Below are 16,751 nucleotides of genomic sequence, written 5' to 3'. Positions count from 1 at the left end.
GTTCTTGGGCCGTAAACACCATGAAAGGCACCAAAGTGTGCCTAAGTCCTTATCTAAGCCCTAGTTTGATGTTTAAGCCTTCCTTGATATGTTTAAACCTTCCCTTGATGTGTTTAAGCCTTGAAAAACACCAAAATCCAACATTATTAGGTGTTTACGGTTTGGGGATCTCCCAAAACCGTAAACACCCTAAAATGTGTTTTTATGGGTCTTATTCCTTCCTTAGGCCTAAAAACTAACCTAGACAATTACCTTGTTGTGTTAAGGACTTGAAAACATGGAAATACCCTTTTCCATATGGGTTTACGGTAGTAAACCCAAAGGGAAATGACCATGAGGCCGTAAACTCCTCAAAGGGGGTGTTTTGTTGCACTAGTTCCTTCCAAAGGCCAAACCACCAAGTAGAATTGCTTCAAAAGACTTGTAAAACCATAAAACAACATAGGGTCATAAGGAATAGAGTTTACGACCGTAAACCCTTGAGTTTACTGCCATAAACACCTTGGGTATTGGTCCCTAAAACCTTAAACTCCAAGGGAGTTTACCCTTGAACTCCAAACACCCTAGATTTGCCCTACAAACACTTGGATGCAACCCTTGTGATCTTTAACACTTGAAACAAAGTGTTTTCATGTTCTAGAGTGTCCCAAATTAATTTATTAGTTATAAATTGGCTAATTAGTTATATATATGTTCATTATATGATAACTAGGCTCGTACGTGTGTACAAGTCTCCGTTTGTCACCTAGCACCGTGTCCGACACTTCAATCCAATCCACTCACCACAAGTGAGTTCATACCCCTTTAACTAACCTTTGAAATACTTTTAAATGTTTTAAATGCTTTTATGGGGATAATACAAGTTGAATACTTATAGTTATTACATCAATCACATGTGATTAATAACTACAAAACCAATGATTTTATTACTGTTCAAACTGTTTATCAAACTGTTTTACTTCAAACTGTTTTACAAATTCTTTTACTTATCAAATACTGTTATTGAAACTTTGTTATACTTATTATAAATTTCATGCCCATATATATATATATATATATATATATATATATATATATATATATATATATATATATATATAGTTATATGAGAAATGTTTAAAACGCTTAAGAAGGCCGTCCGCCCTATTTCCTTTTCGCGCTTGAGATGTGGTCTGGTGGGATATCGGGTAGCCGTCCAAAGGTCGTTTCAATATTAATTATATATCATGTGTACACATATAGTCATAAAAGTTCTTCAATATTCATACGTACTAGTTACATCATTAGTAAGTTACCATCGGGGTAGCACAGGATAATACTTATACTATTGCTAGAACAATGAGTCAGTTCATTCATGATTCAGTACTTATTACTATGAGAACATATACATTAGATTACTATGAGAACATATACATTACATTACAATTAGAGCATATACAACTATACTAGAAGAAGAACATATACAACTATACTAGAAAGAGAACATATACAACTATACTAAAAAGAAAACATATACAACTATACTAGAAAGAGAACATATACAACTATACTAGAAAGAGAACATATACAACGATACTAGAACGAGTAACAATACATTACATATACATGAATACGCTAACAAAATTGTGATCCACTGTATCGGAGCATGCCTTAAATGTCATGGCCCGAGTTGTAGCAGAGTCTCTTGGAGGGAGAGCGTGAGTTTGCGTATAGATCTATACTGGATTGACTATCCTACACCTTGCTGCTAGCTACAGCCGGACCTGCAGGTCTGCGGGTGCCAAACATCATACCTTTTTACGACCTACAATGTTGTGTTACCTAGTCGATAGTATGGTACAATTAATCATATGATACCTTAATATAAATTTGGTTTAAGGTAGTTAGTACAGTAGTAGTTCCTATAATACAACACTACAGTACTACATTAATTTACCCTTTACATATATTTGGTGATTATTTCACTTAAACAATTATGTACGAACTATATTTTGTTAATGATAGTTACACTTGGGAAAATTACGCACTTTTACAATAAACGAACATACAAAACAATTATGCCTTGGTAGAAGGCTACTTTTAATAGAAAATATAGGTTTTTCTAAGAGATTCAAACTTTTACAAACACTTACAAACATTCACATACTTTTATCACCAATGTTTACAAACTCATACTTTAAACCACATTCAAACGTTTTGATACAAACACCGACACTAAAATACTTATGAACTCACCAGCTTAATGCTGATAAACTCTTTCAAAATAACTTGTATTCTCAGGTCATCAATAGACAGGTACCGAGGCTAGCTTTTGAGAAGATGGAGCGCATTCAAGACTCATCTTATTATTTTGATTTACATTCTTGGTGTCTATAACTGTACGGAACACACTTGTAATAAAATTATATATTTAATGCGATGGATGATGTTGTTTGCTTATTTACTGTTATACTGTGTTGTGATTCTTTACAAAACGTCCTCCGCCCCAGAACGTTTCCGCCGTTCTCGGTTTTGGGGTCTGACAGATTGGTATCAGAGCATTGTTTATAGTGAATTGAGTATATCAACCCACAAAAGATATACTAACTATAAACCCATTTGGGATTTAAAACACTCTGACCAAGAGTCTATACTTTAAATATTAAAATATTTAATTAAGTATACCAGTCTGCATTCATACTAAAATCAGTGTCATAATGACAAGAACAAAAGTATTATGATTGTTAAATATCACAAGTGAGCTCGGGGATGTATGGTCAGTCCTGGGAATGGCATAGCCTGATCAACTATGCTGGTCCGAGGAGTGATTAGCATATGCCATAGAATGGTTGTGATATGTTAACAAGTCTAAAAACTTACCAACAATACCACAAGGAGATCAGTAGAACCTAAACTTAAAATACTATAGGGGTATTGTGTGCTACTACAAGCTACTTATATACTATATTCTTATACCTCTCTTCTCGCGTAGATTTAAATGGATGGATTCCATCATGGCAACCCGTACTTCCCAAATGAAGGCAATGTTGGGTGGATCGAAGAAGAGCCCGAAGATGAGCATCCAATCCCTTTGGATGATCACCTCGCAGAAGGCTTTTCGGATGGATCTGACTCTGAGCCCGAGGTCAACAACCTACCGCCAGTAGGTCAAGCCCCAAACAACAATCCCCGACCAGCTTTCCCAGGTCCCACACCCTTGTGGGCAACCAACTTGAATTGCTGGAGTGACGAGCAGGGTCAAACCTTACCTTACTTTGGGGACCGAAGCTTTTACCATGTCAGCGAAGGTGGCTCTGTGGATCGAGCTCTGCCCGTCATTATCCGTAGAATAGCTCGTAATGTTGAACAAGGTCGAGCAGCCATCGACCATGTCATGGAAATTGATGCCAACTCTGGTTTCAACACTGTCCGCATCCACCGTCTTGAAGAAGAAATGGAAAGGACCAGGAGAACCAATGAGACCCTGCAGCAACAACTGGCTGCCTCCCGAAGCAAAGTCATATAACTTCGAGTTTGTCAAAGGGCTCATGAACGACACCTTCAAGAAGTGGTTTGTCAAGTGGCAGACCTCAGGGTTCGCCCGAGGAATTCCCATCGTCGTTAGAAGATGTCTAGTACATATTTGTCTTTTGGTTAAGGAATAGCCTTTAGTATCTGTGCTCCATGTAGCACTTGTCTGTAAAATATTCCTAACTTTCAGTACTCTAATTAGGAATCTAGGAACTGTCAAACTTTTCCGTATGGTATGATGTAAGACCTACTGTTAGGTCGATTTTCCCTGAACTTGTTACATCGATAATACCAGTATTTTAGACAGCTATCTAATATGTGGGGAAAATCTTTACATTTGTGTTTTCCTACTAATCTTCTATGTTGTGATCTCAAACACTCATTCAACTGTTGGGCTATAGTTAGTTAGTCCATGTGTCACTCTCACCCCACTTACAATTGATTCTTACCATTGTGTTTATCTTTATAAACTTGTAGCTAAAAGATGCCTCCTCGCAAATCTCCCAGGCATAACCTTGCACCGCCACCTCCTCTTCCTCCAGTCATCGATACTGCAACCCTGAATGCTGCAGTAGCTGCAGCAGTGGCAACTGCCATGGCTCAGTATCACTCTACTGATGCCAGCAGAGGTGGAACCCCTGTTGACTCTATTCCTGCTGAAATCCCTATGCGCTCGAGAGAGTGCTCCTACAAGGATTTCACCAACTGCAAGCCGAAGTCCTTCAAGGGAACCGGCGGAGTCCTTGCCCTCTCACAATGGTTCGAGAAGACTGAATCAGTCTTTGAAATTTGTTCGTGCCCTGCTGCGAGCAAAGTCAAATACGTCGCGTGCACCGTTGAAGAAAAAGCCCTGATGTGGTGGAACGGCCATGTTAAAGCACTAACTCTCGTAGTGGCAAATGACATGGGTTGGGAAACCATGAAGGACCTCATGATCGAGGAATACTGCCCGAGGGGCGAGATCCAGAAATTGGGAGCAGGAGTTGTGGAGCCTGACCATGAAGGGCTCCAACATAGTCGCATATACCGCCAGATTCAGCGAACTGGTGGCCCTCTGACCCAATATGGTTCCCACTAAAGGGAAAAAGATCGAGAGGTACATATGGGGGCTAGTGCCTCCGTATCAAGGAAATGTCCTATCATCAAACCCTGCTACCTTCGACAGTGCTAAGCGACTGGCACAACGACTCATTGACCATGGAGTCAAAGCCCCAGCAGCGACAACAACCCTAGCCATCTCAGAACCCTCCAAACCCACTGACACTAAGCGGAAGTTCTGGGATGAGAAGAAGAAACAGCGAGCTGCCAAAAAAACAGCAAATTGTGGCTGTGCATGCCGCAATAACCCCTGCTGCTGCTACTGCTCCGGTGAGGTAGTATGCTGGAAGTTTTCCTAAGTGCAACAAATGCAACTTCCACCACAACGGCCCCTACCGTGAAATGAAGTGCTCTAACTGAAACAGGAAAGGACACACAGTCCGTTTCTGTAAATCTCCGGCGAGGCCGATCACCTAAGTCCCCAGCACTGGTGTGAGCCAGGCCTGCTATGGATGTGGCGAAGCGGGCCACTATAAGAGAGACTGCCCCAAAACGAAGAATGTTGGCGGAGCTGGGAGGGTACTAGCAATAGGCCATGGGGAAGCAGTTGCTGACCCGATGGTGGTGACTGGTATGTTCCTCCTCGATAACTCCTATGCATGCATTCTGTTCGATAGTGGAGCGGAGCGAAGCTTCGTGAACCATAAATTTGCTCTCATGCTTATACAATAACCACACACACTTAAAGAACAATTCACAGTAGAAATGGCTAATGGAAAAACTGAAAGCACGAATAGCATATACTTAGGTTGTACCCTAACTCTAGATAACCATTCATTCCCAATCGACCTTATGCCGGTCTCGATTAAAAGCTTCGACGTTATCATCGGCATGGATTGGTCGAGTCTTCATCGCGCCGACATCATGTGCTACGAGAAAGCAGTCCGTCTAAACCTCCCGTCTAACGAAACCCTTGTCGTCTACGGCGAAAAACCCGGTGCGAGTCTTCGTATTATATCAAGTATTCAAGCACATAAGTATCTACGTAAAGAATACCATGCATTCCTTGCTCACGTTGTCGATACGAGCCTCGAAACGAAAGAGTTGAAGAACATTCCAGTAGTGAGCGACTTTCCCGACATCTTCCTAGAAGAGTTACCAAGATTACCTCCGCAACGACAGGTCGAGTTCAGAATCGACTTAGTCCCAGGAGCTACCCCGGTAGCCAAGTTGCCCTACCGATTAGCACCAGCAGAGATGCAGGAACTATCTGGTCAACTTAACGAACTGCTCAGCAAGGGCTTTATAAGACCAAGTTTCTCACCTTGGGGAGCACCGGTCTTGTTCGTTAAGAAGAAAGACGGATCATTCTATATGTGCATCGGCTACAGAGAACTCAACAAACTGACGGTCAAAAATCGTTACCCTCTGCCTCACATAGACGATCTATTTGACCAACTGCAAGGGGCGAACTACTTTTCCAAAATTGATCTAAGATCCGGATATCACCAGTTACGAGTGCTAGAGGAGGATGTTCCAAAGACAGCCTTCCGAACTCGTTACAGACACTATGAGTTCGTGGTGATGCCATTCGGATTGACCAATGCGCCTGTAGTTTTCATGGAGCTGATGAATAGAGTATGCTGACCTTACTTGGATCAGTTCGTCATTGTCTTTATCGATGACATCCTGATCTACTCCCGAAGTAAGGAAGAGCATGGCGATCACCTGCGACAAGTTCCAGGAACTTTACGAACAGAGAAGCTCTATGCGAAGTTCTCTAAATGTAAATTTTGGATCCGAAGAGTCAAATTCTTAGGACACGTGGTAAGCGAAGAAGGAATTCACGTGGACCCATCCAAAATTAAGGCAATTGAGAACTGGTGAGCACTGAAGACGCCCACCGAAATTCGTCAATTTCTAGGTCTCGCTGGCTACTACCGTAGATTCATACAGAACTTCTCCCGAATTGTGAAACCTCTTACAACGCTAACCCAGAAAGGTGCGGCCTTTGACTGGGAAGAGAAACAGGAGAGAGCGTTCCAAACGCTCAAGCGAGCCTTGTGCACCGCACCAATACTATCCCTCCCCAAAGGGATAGAAGACTTCGTTGTCTATTGCGACGCGTCAAATCAAGGGCTCGGTTGTGTTCTGATGCAACGGGGTAAGGTCATCGCCTATGCCTCGAGACAGCTGAAGACACACGAAGTTAACTACACGACCCACGATCTTGAGCTAGGAGCAGTTGTGTTTGCTCTGAAGATCTGGAGACATTACTTGTACGGAACGAAAAGCACTATCTTTACCGACCACAAGAGTTTACAACACATATTCAATCAGAAGGAGCTCAACATGCGACAACGACGGTGGGTCGAGCTACTCAATGACTACGAATGCGATATTCGTTATCATCCGGGTAAAGCCAACGTAGTAGCAGACGCCCTAAGTCGGAAGGAATATTCTGGTCGAAGAGTCAAGTCATTAACGGTGACTATCCATTCACACTTGTCTAAGCAAATTCAGGCGGCCCAGCTCGAAGTCATGAAACCTGAAAACGTGACGAGTGAATCCCTTAGAGGAATGGATAAAAATTTAGACGCCAAGGGTGGCAGAGCCTTATATTTCATGAACCGGATCTGGACACCGAAGCACGGTGGTTTCCGAGACTTGGTCATGACCGAGGCGCACAACACTCGGTATTCTGTTCACCCAGGTTTAGATAAGATGTAGCTGGATCTTAAAAAGTTATATTGGTGGCCTAATATGAAAGCAGAGATTGCTACCTTCGTAAGTAAATGCCTTACTTGCGCAAAGGTTAAGGTCGAGTACCAGAAGCCCTCCGGTTTACTACAACAACCAAAGATTCCAGAATGGAAGTGGGAGCAGATCACCATGGATTTCATAACTAAGTTGCCCAAGACAACGAGTGGACTTGATACCATATGGGTCATCGTCGATAGATTGACCAAGTCTGCACACTTCCTGCCTATCAAAGAAACTGACAATATGGAGAAGCTTATGAGAACATACATTAGGGAAATCGTACGACTGCATGGTGTTCCTATATCCATTATCTCCGATAGAGATAGTAGGTTCACCTCAAGATTCTGGCAATCGCTACAACATTCCCTGAGAACAAGGTTGGACATGAGCACGACCTACCATCCACAGACCGACGGAAAAAGTGAGAGGACCATCCAAACACTGGAAGATATGTTGAGAACCTGTGTGATTGACTTTAGAAAGGCATGGGATACTCATTTACCCCTTGTCGAATTTTCCTACAATAACAGTTATCACACGAGCATCAAGGCTGCTCCATTTGAAGCCCTCTATGGCCGAAAGTGCAGATCCCCTCTATGCTGGGCTGAAGTGGGTGATACCCAATTAGCTAGAGGGCAAGTTTCTGACAGTACTCTCACAGGCCCGGAAATCATTCGGGAAACGACAGAGAAGATCGTTCAGATTCGTGAACGATTGAAAGCCTCTAGAGACCGACAGAAAAGCTACGCTGACAAACGAAGGAAACCTTTGGAATTCCAGGTGGGAGACTGATGCAAACCCACAGCTGTCAACAAAGGATCCAAATCAAATGCCAGATGGACCAGTTACGAGGGCACGAGCTAAAACATTCAAAGAGGCTTTAAATGGATTGGTTAGAGAAGTTTGTACTCAAGAAAGTGTATGGAGACCCATTGGACCCAATCAAAGTTGGATTACCATAATTCAAGTCCAAGAGTGATTTACAAGATACAATAAGAGCCTTTATAAGCCCATTTCGTTTTTTTTCTATATTTTTATGTAATTTTCGTTTTTATATATCCTAAATAAGTGTTGGGGAGATAAAAGGGTCTTAGGTTACATGAACCTTGTGATAAACCATGTCTAGGTTCATAGTTTTAAACTTGGGGGTTAAATGCCTTAAATTAAAGACACTTCTTTAATTCATGGCTCTTTAGGTGCTCTTCCTACACTATAAAAACGTGGTATTTGTATCCATTTGAAATCAATCAAGTTTTGAATACAATTTGTGAGTTTTTAACTCTTTTTTCGTTCTTTGTGAACTTTAGAACTTATCAGGTTTTCATAGCTTGTGGCGTTCAAACTTATCAATCAATTTGGTGGGTTGATTGTGGCGTTTTATACCAAGGTTCTTGTCTCTTTATAGACAACGGGTCGCGGTTTCCACCTTTGTTTTACAATTCTGTAACCAAAAGAACGATCGGGCAAAATGTGTTCAAACCTCAATTTTGGGTGAGATCACATCATTTGGTATCAGAGCCAGTTCTTTGTGTTGCATATCTATTTTGTTTTCTTCCTTGATTACTTGAGTTCTAAGACGCATATTGGTAGCGGGTCTTGTCACAAGTTGTCAAGGTTCTTACTAGCGACTTTTGAATTTCTAAGTTGTCAAACTTCTATATTCTACATTTCTTTTGTTTCCTTTATGTTTTCATTTGGCTATTAGTTTCCTCAAAAAAAAAATCAAAGGAAAAAAAAAACAAAAACAAAAACATAAAGAAGCAAAAAAAAAAAGAAAAAAAAAACAAAAAAAAAAGGAAAAAAAAAAAGAAAGAAAGAAGAGGAGGAACAAGCAAAGCCAAGTTTGTTTGGCTTTCTTTTGTGTATTGAGGTTACTTTAATTTGGATACAATTTCTTTTGATTTGTTTGGTAAGTTTGAATTCCTCAAGGCCACAAGTTCAAATTTGATAATTGCTTCTTTAGTTTGTTTAGAACTTTAAGAGTTAAAAGGGAGTGGTAAAAGGCTGTGTGGTGAGACTAAAAGAGGGTAAAAGCCATTCGAGGGATACACGAGGGTTGAGTGAACTATTTTTGAGAGAAACACGTGAGTGAGTGTTGGGAGGAAGTAAATTATTATTATTATTATTATTATTATTATTATTATTATTATTATTATTATTATTATTATTATTTATTTTTTTGGCAGAAATATAAGATGGGTGATCAAAACCCCCCACCAAACCTTCAAGTTCAAGCTATGATGGATGAAATGCGACGTTTGATGACAAATGAATTTAACCAAGTACATGAAAGAATGGACCGAATGGAGGCACAAGTACAAAGAACTCGATCTCGAGCATCATCACAGGTTTCTAACGGGGAAGAGGAGGATGATGGTTGGGAACCTGAAAGGCGACCAAATAGAAGGAGGTCACGAAGAGATGACAATTTAAGTTCTATTAAAATGAAAGTTCCTTCTTTCAAAGGCAAGTCAGACCCGGACGCGTACATTGAATGGGAGACAAAAATGGAGTTCATATTTGATTGTCATGAATATTCCAACCGTAAGAAGGTAAAACTAGCCGTAGTTGAGTTTTTTGATTATGCACTAACATGGTGGGATCAACTTCTAATCACTAGACGGAGAAATGGAGAAAGGCCTATTGAGACATGGGATGAAATGAAGAGTGTCATGCGAAGACGGTTTGTGCCAAGTCATTACTTTCGTGATCTCCACAATAAACTTCAAAGCTTAAAACAAGGCAGCAAGTGTGTTGATGATTACTTCAAAGAAATGGAGGTTATGATGGTTCGTGCCAATATTGAGGAGGATCCTGAGGCAACCATGGCCAGATTCTTAAATGGCTTAAATCTTGAAATTCGTGATCGCGTTGAGATGCAACATTATGTTGAAATTGAAGACATGGTCCATATGGCTGTTAAAATTGAGAAACAATTAAAAAGAGGTGGCGGGTCTCGAAATAACACTTGGAAGGCTAGTACTTCAAAAAAATCAGAAAATACACCTACTTCTTCTTCTAATTCCAAATCTGATCCTAAAACAAAAAACTCTTCAAAAGGAAAAACTGATTCTTCTACTTTTAGGAATCGTGACATAAAGTGTTTCAAGTGTCAAGGAAGGGGTCATATTGCAAGTCAATGTCCAAATAAGCTTACCATGGTGGTTAGAGAAAATGGCGAGATCGAAACGGATGAATCAGATTCTATAGTTTCAACGGAAGATTGTAGTTATGATGAAGAGGTGGCTGTTCAAGGTGATTTGTTGGTTGCAAGACGAGCTCTAAACATTCAATCCAAGGAGGGAGACGATGCCCAAAGGGAGAATATATTTCATACTCGTTGCTATGTTCAAGGCAAGGTATGTAGTGTTATAATTGATGGTGGGAGTTGTACTAACGTTGCAAGTACTTCCATGGTTGAAAAGTTAGGTATACCCACGATGAAGCATCAAAAACCATACAAACTTCAATGGCTCAATGATAGTGGTGAGGTGCGAGTTACAAAACAGGTGATGGTTTCATTTCGGATTGGAAGATATGAAGACGAGGTGTTGTGTGATGTTGTTCCTATGCAAGCCACTCACTTGCTGCTAGGTAGACCATGGCAATATGATAGACACGTAAGTCACGACGGTTTCACTAACAAATACACTTTTGTTTACAAAACAAAACCGGTAACTCTTGTACCAATGTCACCAATTCAAGTTTACCAAGATCAAGTAAAACTTCAACAAGATGCGAAAAAAGAGAGCGAAGGAAAAAAAGAGAGTGAGAAAAAAAAAGATGATGAACAAAAAAAATGAGTGAGAAAACAGAAGAAAATGAACAAAAAAAAGAAAGTGAACAAAAAAAAGAGAGTGAAAAAAACAAAGAAAACATGAAAAAAAGAGGGAAAGAAAAAAAGGAAAATAAATATATTGCACTGGCAAAAAAAAGTGAGATAAAAGAAGCTTTTAAATCAGAAATGCATATTGTGCTTCTTTTGTTCAAAGAAGCTCCAATAGCCACTAACACTTCGGCCGGAACTCTTCCGAGCGATGTTACCTCTCTCTTGCAGGAATTTGGAGACTTGTTTGCTGAGGATGTTCCAAATGGATTGCCACCAATTCGTGGGATTGAACACCAAATTGACTTTATGCCTGGGGCGTCTATTCCCAACAAACCAGCCTATAGAACAAGCCCTGAAGAAACCAAGGAGCTACAAAGGCAAGTTGAAGAGTTACTTGCAAAGGGATTGGTTCAAGAAAGTATGAGCCCTTGTGTCGTTCCAGTCTTGTTGGTGCCAAAGAAGGATGGTTCTTGGAGGATGTGCGTAGATTGCCGTGCCATCAACAATATTACGGTAAAGTATCGTCATCCCATTCCCCGACTCGATGATATGCTTGATGAGTTGTATGGAGCAAAACTTTTTTCCAAAATTGATTTAAAAAGCGGGTATCACCAAATTCGCATGAAAGAAGGTGATGAGTGGAAAACAGCTTTTAAAACAAAACATGGTTTATATGAATGGTTAGTAATGCCTTTTGGCCTAACTAATGCTCCTAGTACCTTCATGAGATTAATGAACCATGTTTTGCGTGAATATATTGGCAAATTTGTGGTTGTTTACTTCGATGATATTTTGATTTATTCAAAGTGTCCAAAAGATCACCTTGAGCATCTGACATGTGTTTTGAGTGTGCTTAGGAAAGAAAGGCTATATGCTAACTTGAAGAAGTGTACCTTTTGTACTGACCAAGTTGTTTTCCTTGGGTATGTGGTGAGCTCCCAAGGAGTGGCTGTTGATGAAGAAAAGGTAAAAGCCATCCAAGATTGGCCAACTCCAAAGACTATAAGTGAAGTTCGAAGTTTTCATGGCCTGGCAAGTTTTTATCGCCGGTTTGTCAAACATTTTAGCACTTTAGCATCACCACTTACAGAAATCATCAAAAAGAATGTTGGGTTTAAATGGGGCAAAGAACAAGAGCATGCTTTTCAACAACTCAAGTTTCACTTAACTCATGCTCCTTTGTTGTCTTTGCCTAATTTTGACAAAACATTTGAAATTGAATGTGATGCATCAGGAATTGGAATTGGTGCTGTTTTGATGCAAGAGGGTAAACCTTTGGCATATTTCAGTGAAAAATTAAGTGGGGCAACTTTAAATTACCCAACTTATGACAAAGAGCTTTATTCTTTGGTCCGAGCATTGAAAACATGGCAACATTATCTGTGGGCTAAAGAATTTGTAATTCATTCAGATCATGAGTCATTAAAGTTTCTAAAAGGACAACACAAATTAAACAAAAGACATGCTAGGTGGATGGAGTTCATTGAGACATTTCCTTATGTCATCCGATACAAGAAAGGTAAGGAAAATGTTGTGGCTGATGCTTTGTCACGTAGACACTCTCTACTTTCTTCTCTAGATTTCAAAATTCTAGGATTTGAACAAATCAAGGAATTATACCACAATGACGTTGATTTTGGTCAGATTTACCAAGCTTGTGAACAATGCTCTTTTGAAAAGTTTTTCTTACATAATGGTTTTTTGTTCAAAGAATCAAGACTTTGCATTCCTAAATCTTCCTTGCGTGAGCTTTTGGTTAGAGAAGCACATAGTGGAGGCCTTATGGGACATTTTGGGATCGCAAAAACATTATCTACTTTGCAGGAACATTTCTTTTGGCCAAAAATGAAGGTGGATGTTGGAAGAATTTGCAATAATTGTATTGTGTGCAAGCAAGCCAAATCCAAGGTTCAACATCATGGTTTATATACTCCACTTCCAATACCATGTGAACCATGGGTTGATATTTCAATGGACTTCGTGTTGGGTCTACCAAGATCCAAAAGTGGAAAGGACTCTATTTTTGTGATTGTTGATAGGTTTTCTAAAATGGCTCATTTTATTGCATGCAATAAAACTAATGATGCATCTCACATTGCTGATTTGTTTTTAGAGAAATTGTCAGGTTGCATGGAATGCCAAAAACCATTGTCTCAGATCGGGATTCTAAGTTTTTGAGTTATTTTTGGAAAACTTTGTGGGCAAAATTAGGGACAAAACTCTTGTTTTCAACAACTTGCCACCCACAAACGGATGGTCAAACAGAAGTGGTGAATAGGACCTTGTCCACCTTGTTGAGGGCTTTAATAAAGAAGAACATCAAAACATGGGAGGACTGTTTGCCACATGTTGAGTTTGCATACAATCGTGCCACTCATTCTGCTACAAAAATGTCACCATTTGAAATTGTATACGGTTTTAATCCTTTGACTCCTTTGGATTTATCACCTTTGCCTTTTTCTGAGCAGGTTAACTTAGATGGAAACAAAAAGGCTGAATTTGTGAAACAGATACATGAGAAAGCAAGACTAAATATAGAAAGAAGAACGGAGCAATATTCAAAACAAGCGAATAAAGGGCGACGCAAGATGATTTTTGAACCGGGTGATTGGGTTTGGTTACATATGAGAAAAGAACGATTTCCAGCCCAACGACGTTCAAAATTGCTTCCAAGAGGGGACGGTCCTTTCCAAGTTTTAGAGCGTATCAATGACAATGCATACAAATTGGACCTGCCGAGTGAGTATAATGTTAGTGCAACTTTCAATGTAACTGATCTAGCTCCTTTTGATGTAGGTTCTGATTTGAGGACAAATCCTTTTCAAGAGGAGGGGAATGATGCAAACCCACAGCTGTCAACAAAGGATCCAAATCAAATGCCAGATGGACCAGTTACGAGGGCACGAGCTAAAACATTCAAAGAGGCTTTAAATGGATTGGTTAGAGAAGTTTGTACTCAAGAAAGTGTATGGAGACCCATTGGACCCAATCAAAGTTGGATTACCATAATTCAAGTCCAAGAGTGATTTACAAGATACAATAAGAGCCTTTATAAGCCCATTTCGTTTTTTTTTTCTATATTTTTATGTAATTTTCGTTTTTATATATCCTAAATAAGTGTTGGGGAGATAAAAGGGTCTTAGGTTACATGAACCTTGTGATAAACCATGTCTAGGTTCATAGTTTTAAACTTGGGGGTTAAATGCCTTAAATTAAAGACACTTCTTTAATTCATGGCTCTTTAGGTGCTCTTCCCACACTATAAAAACGTGGTATTTGTATCCATTTGAAATCAATCAAGTTTTGAATACAATTTGTGAGTTTTTAACTCTTTTTTCGTTCTTTGTGAACTTTAGAACTTATCAGGTTTTCATAGCTTGTGGCGTTCAAACTTATCAATCAATTTGGTGGGTTGATTGTGGCGTTTTATACCAAGGTTCTTGTCTCTTTATAGACAACGGGTCGCGGTTTCCACCTTTGTTTTACAATTCTGTAACCAAAAGAACGATCGGGCAAAACGTGTTCAAACCTCAATTTTGGGTGAGATCACATCAGAGACCGAGTCCTTCTTAAAGTCTCACCCTGGAAGGGCTTAATACACTTCGGTAAGCGTGGGAAGCTCAATCCGAGATATATAGGGCCTTTCGAGATTCTCGCAAGAATCGGCCATGTAGCTTACAAACTTAATCTACCTGACGAACTTCGTAACATACATTCTACAGTCCACGTCTCTAACTTGAAAAAGTGTATGTCCGATGAGACTCTTGTAATCCCACTCGACGAGATCGAGATCAACGAGAGCCTCAACTTCATGGAAGAACCAGTAGAGATCATGGACCAAGAAGTCAAGCAGACGAAGCAAAGCCGTATCCCGATTGTGAAGGTTCGCTAGAACGCCAAGCGAGGACCGGAATTCACTTGGGAGCGTGAGGATCAGATGAAACTGAAATATCCTCATCTTTTTGCTTAGTTATTTGTAACTACTTTATTTGTATAAACTTTAATTTCGGGACGAAATTCCCTTTAACAGGGGGATGATGTGACAACCCAAAATTTTCTTTCGGTCAAACCCTAAAAGTCAACAACTTCTTATTATAAGTTAATGTAATTATTTCTTATTTTTAACAAATTTGAAGTTCGTTTGAATATTTTAATTTTATTTTTAAACGAACGGGCAAAAGAAAGTGCTGTCTCGGGTTTTGAATTTTAAAAACCGCAAACACCTCGTGTCTTAGAAATTCCTGACCAAACTTTTATGTTTGGGTCAAAAAATCACCCAAAAATCCGTGAACTCATGCATATGCATGAGTTTACTCCCCAAATATCAAAAGAGTAAACTCCAAAATATCCTTTCAAGTATCATCCTAAAACTTATTCAAGATCTTCAAACTTGTAAGTGTTCTAACCATTTCAAGTTGGGATAACACTTAATCTAGTGTTTATGCATCTATTCATCCATTCATTTGTGTATTTTGTCTAGATTTCTAAAAACACAAAGAACACACACTAAGTGTTCTTTGACTTTTAGCTCAAATCAAGCTTCATTATAGTAAGTACTTCCGTCTTTAAGACTTCTTAGGCTAGTATCAAGAAATATGTCAATAACACAAGGAATATGGTGTTCACGGTCCAAGAATGTTCTTGGGCCGTAAACACCATGAAAGGCACCAAAGTGTGCCTAAGTCCTTATCTAAGCCCTAGTTTGATGTTTAAGCCTTCCTTTATATGTTTAAACCTTCCCTTGATATGTTTAAGCCTTGAAAAACACCAAAATCCAACATTATTAGGTGTTTACGGTTTGGGGATCTCCCAAAACCGTAAACACCCTAAAGTGTGTTTTTATGGGCCTTATTCCTTCCTTAGGCCTAAAAACTAACCTAGACAATTACCTTGTTGTGTTAAGGACTTGAAAACATGGAAATACCCTTTTCCATATGGGTTTACGGTAGTAAACCCAAAGGTAAATGACCATGAGGCCGTAAACTCCTCAAAGGGGGTGTTTTGTTGCCCTAGTTCCTTCCAAAGGCCAAACCACCAAGTAGAATTGCTTCAAAAGACTTGTAAAACCACAAAAAAACATATGGTCATAAGGAGTAGAGTTTACGACCGTAAACCCTTGAGTTTACTGCCGTAAACTCCTTGGGTATTGGTCCCTAAAACCGTAAACTCCAAGGGAGTTTACCCTTGAACTCCAAACACCCTAGCTTTGCCCTACAAACACTTGGATGCAACCCTTGTGATCTTTAACACTTGAAACAAAGTTTTTTCATGTTCTAGAGTGTTCCAACTTAATTTATTAGTTATAAATTGGCTAATTAGTTATATATATGTTCATTATATGATAACTAGGCTCGTACGTGTGTACAAGTCTCCGTTTGTCACCTAGCACCGTGTCCGACACTTCAATCCAATCCACTCACCACAAGTGAGTTCATACCCCTTTAACTAACCTTTGAAATACTTTTAAATGTTTTAAATGATTTTATGGGGATAATACAAGTTGAATACTTATAGTTATTACTGTTGGATTAGTGTCTAAGTCCGTAACTATTTTGGTATGTACTTGACCCGATGGTGCATGGTCCTTTTGGGTTGCCTTCACCAAAGCAAC

General features: G+C 39.6%; 1 pseudogene; it reads left to right on the top strand.

Annotated features, from left to right (window-relative positions):
• The first annotated feature begins 9,506 nt into the window (after positions 1–9,506).
• LOC145064602 (uncharacterized) lies at positions 9,507–14,185 on the top strand (annotated as a pseudogene).
• The last annotated feature ends 2,566 nt before the right edge of the window (positions 14,186–16,751 follow it).

Source organism: Lactuca serriola, chromosome 1, assembly GCF_051521515.1.
Source record: "Lactuca serriola cultivar US96UC23 chromosome 1, Lser_US96UC23_V15, whole genome shotgun sequence".
Taxonomy (NCBI): Eukaryota; Viridiplantae; Streptophyta; class Magnoliopsida; order Asterales; family Asteraceae; genus Lactuca; species Lactuca serriola.
Note: the sequence above shows the minus strand (reverse complement) of the source record. Positions and strands in the feature narration are given on the sequence as shown.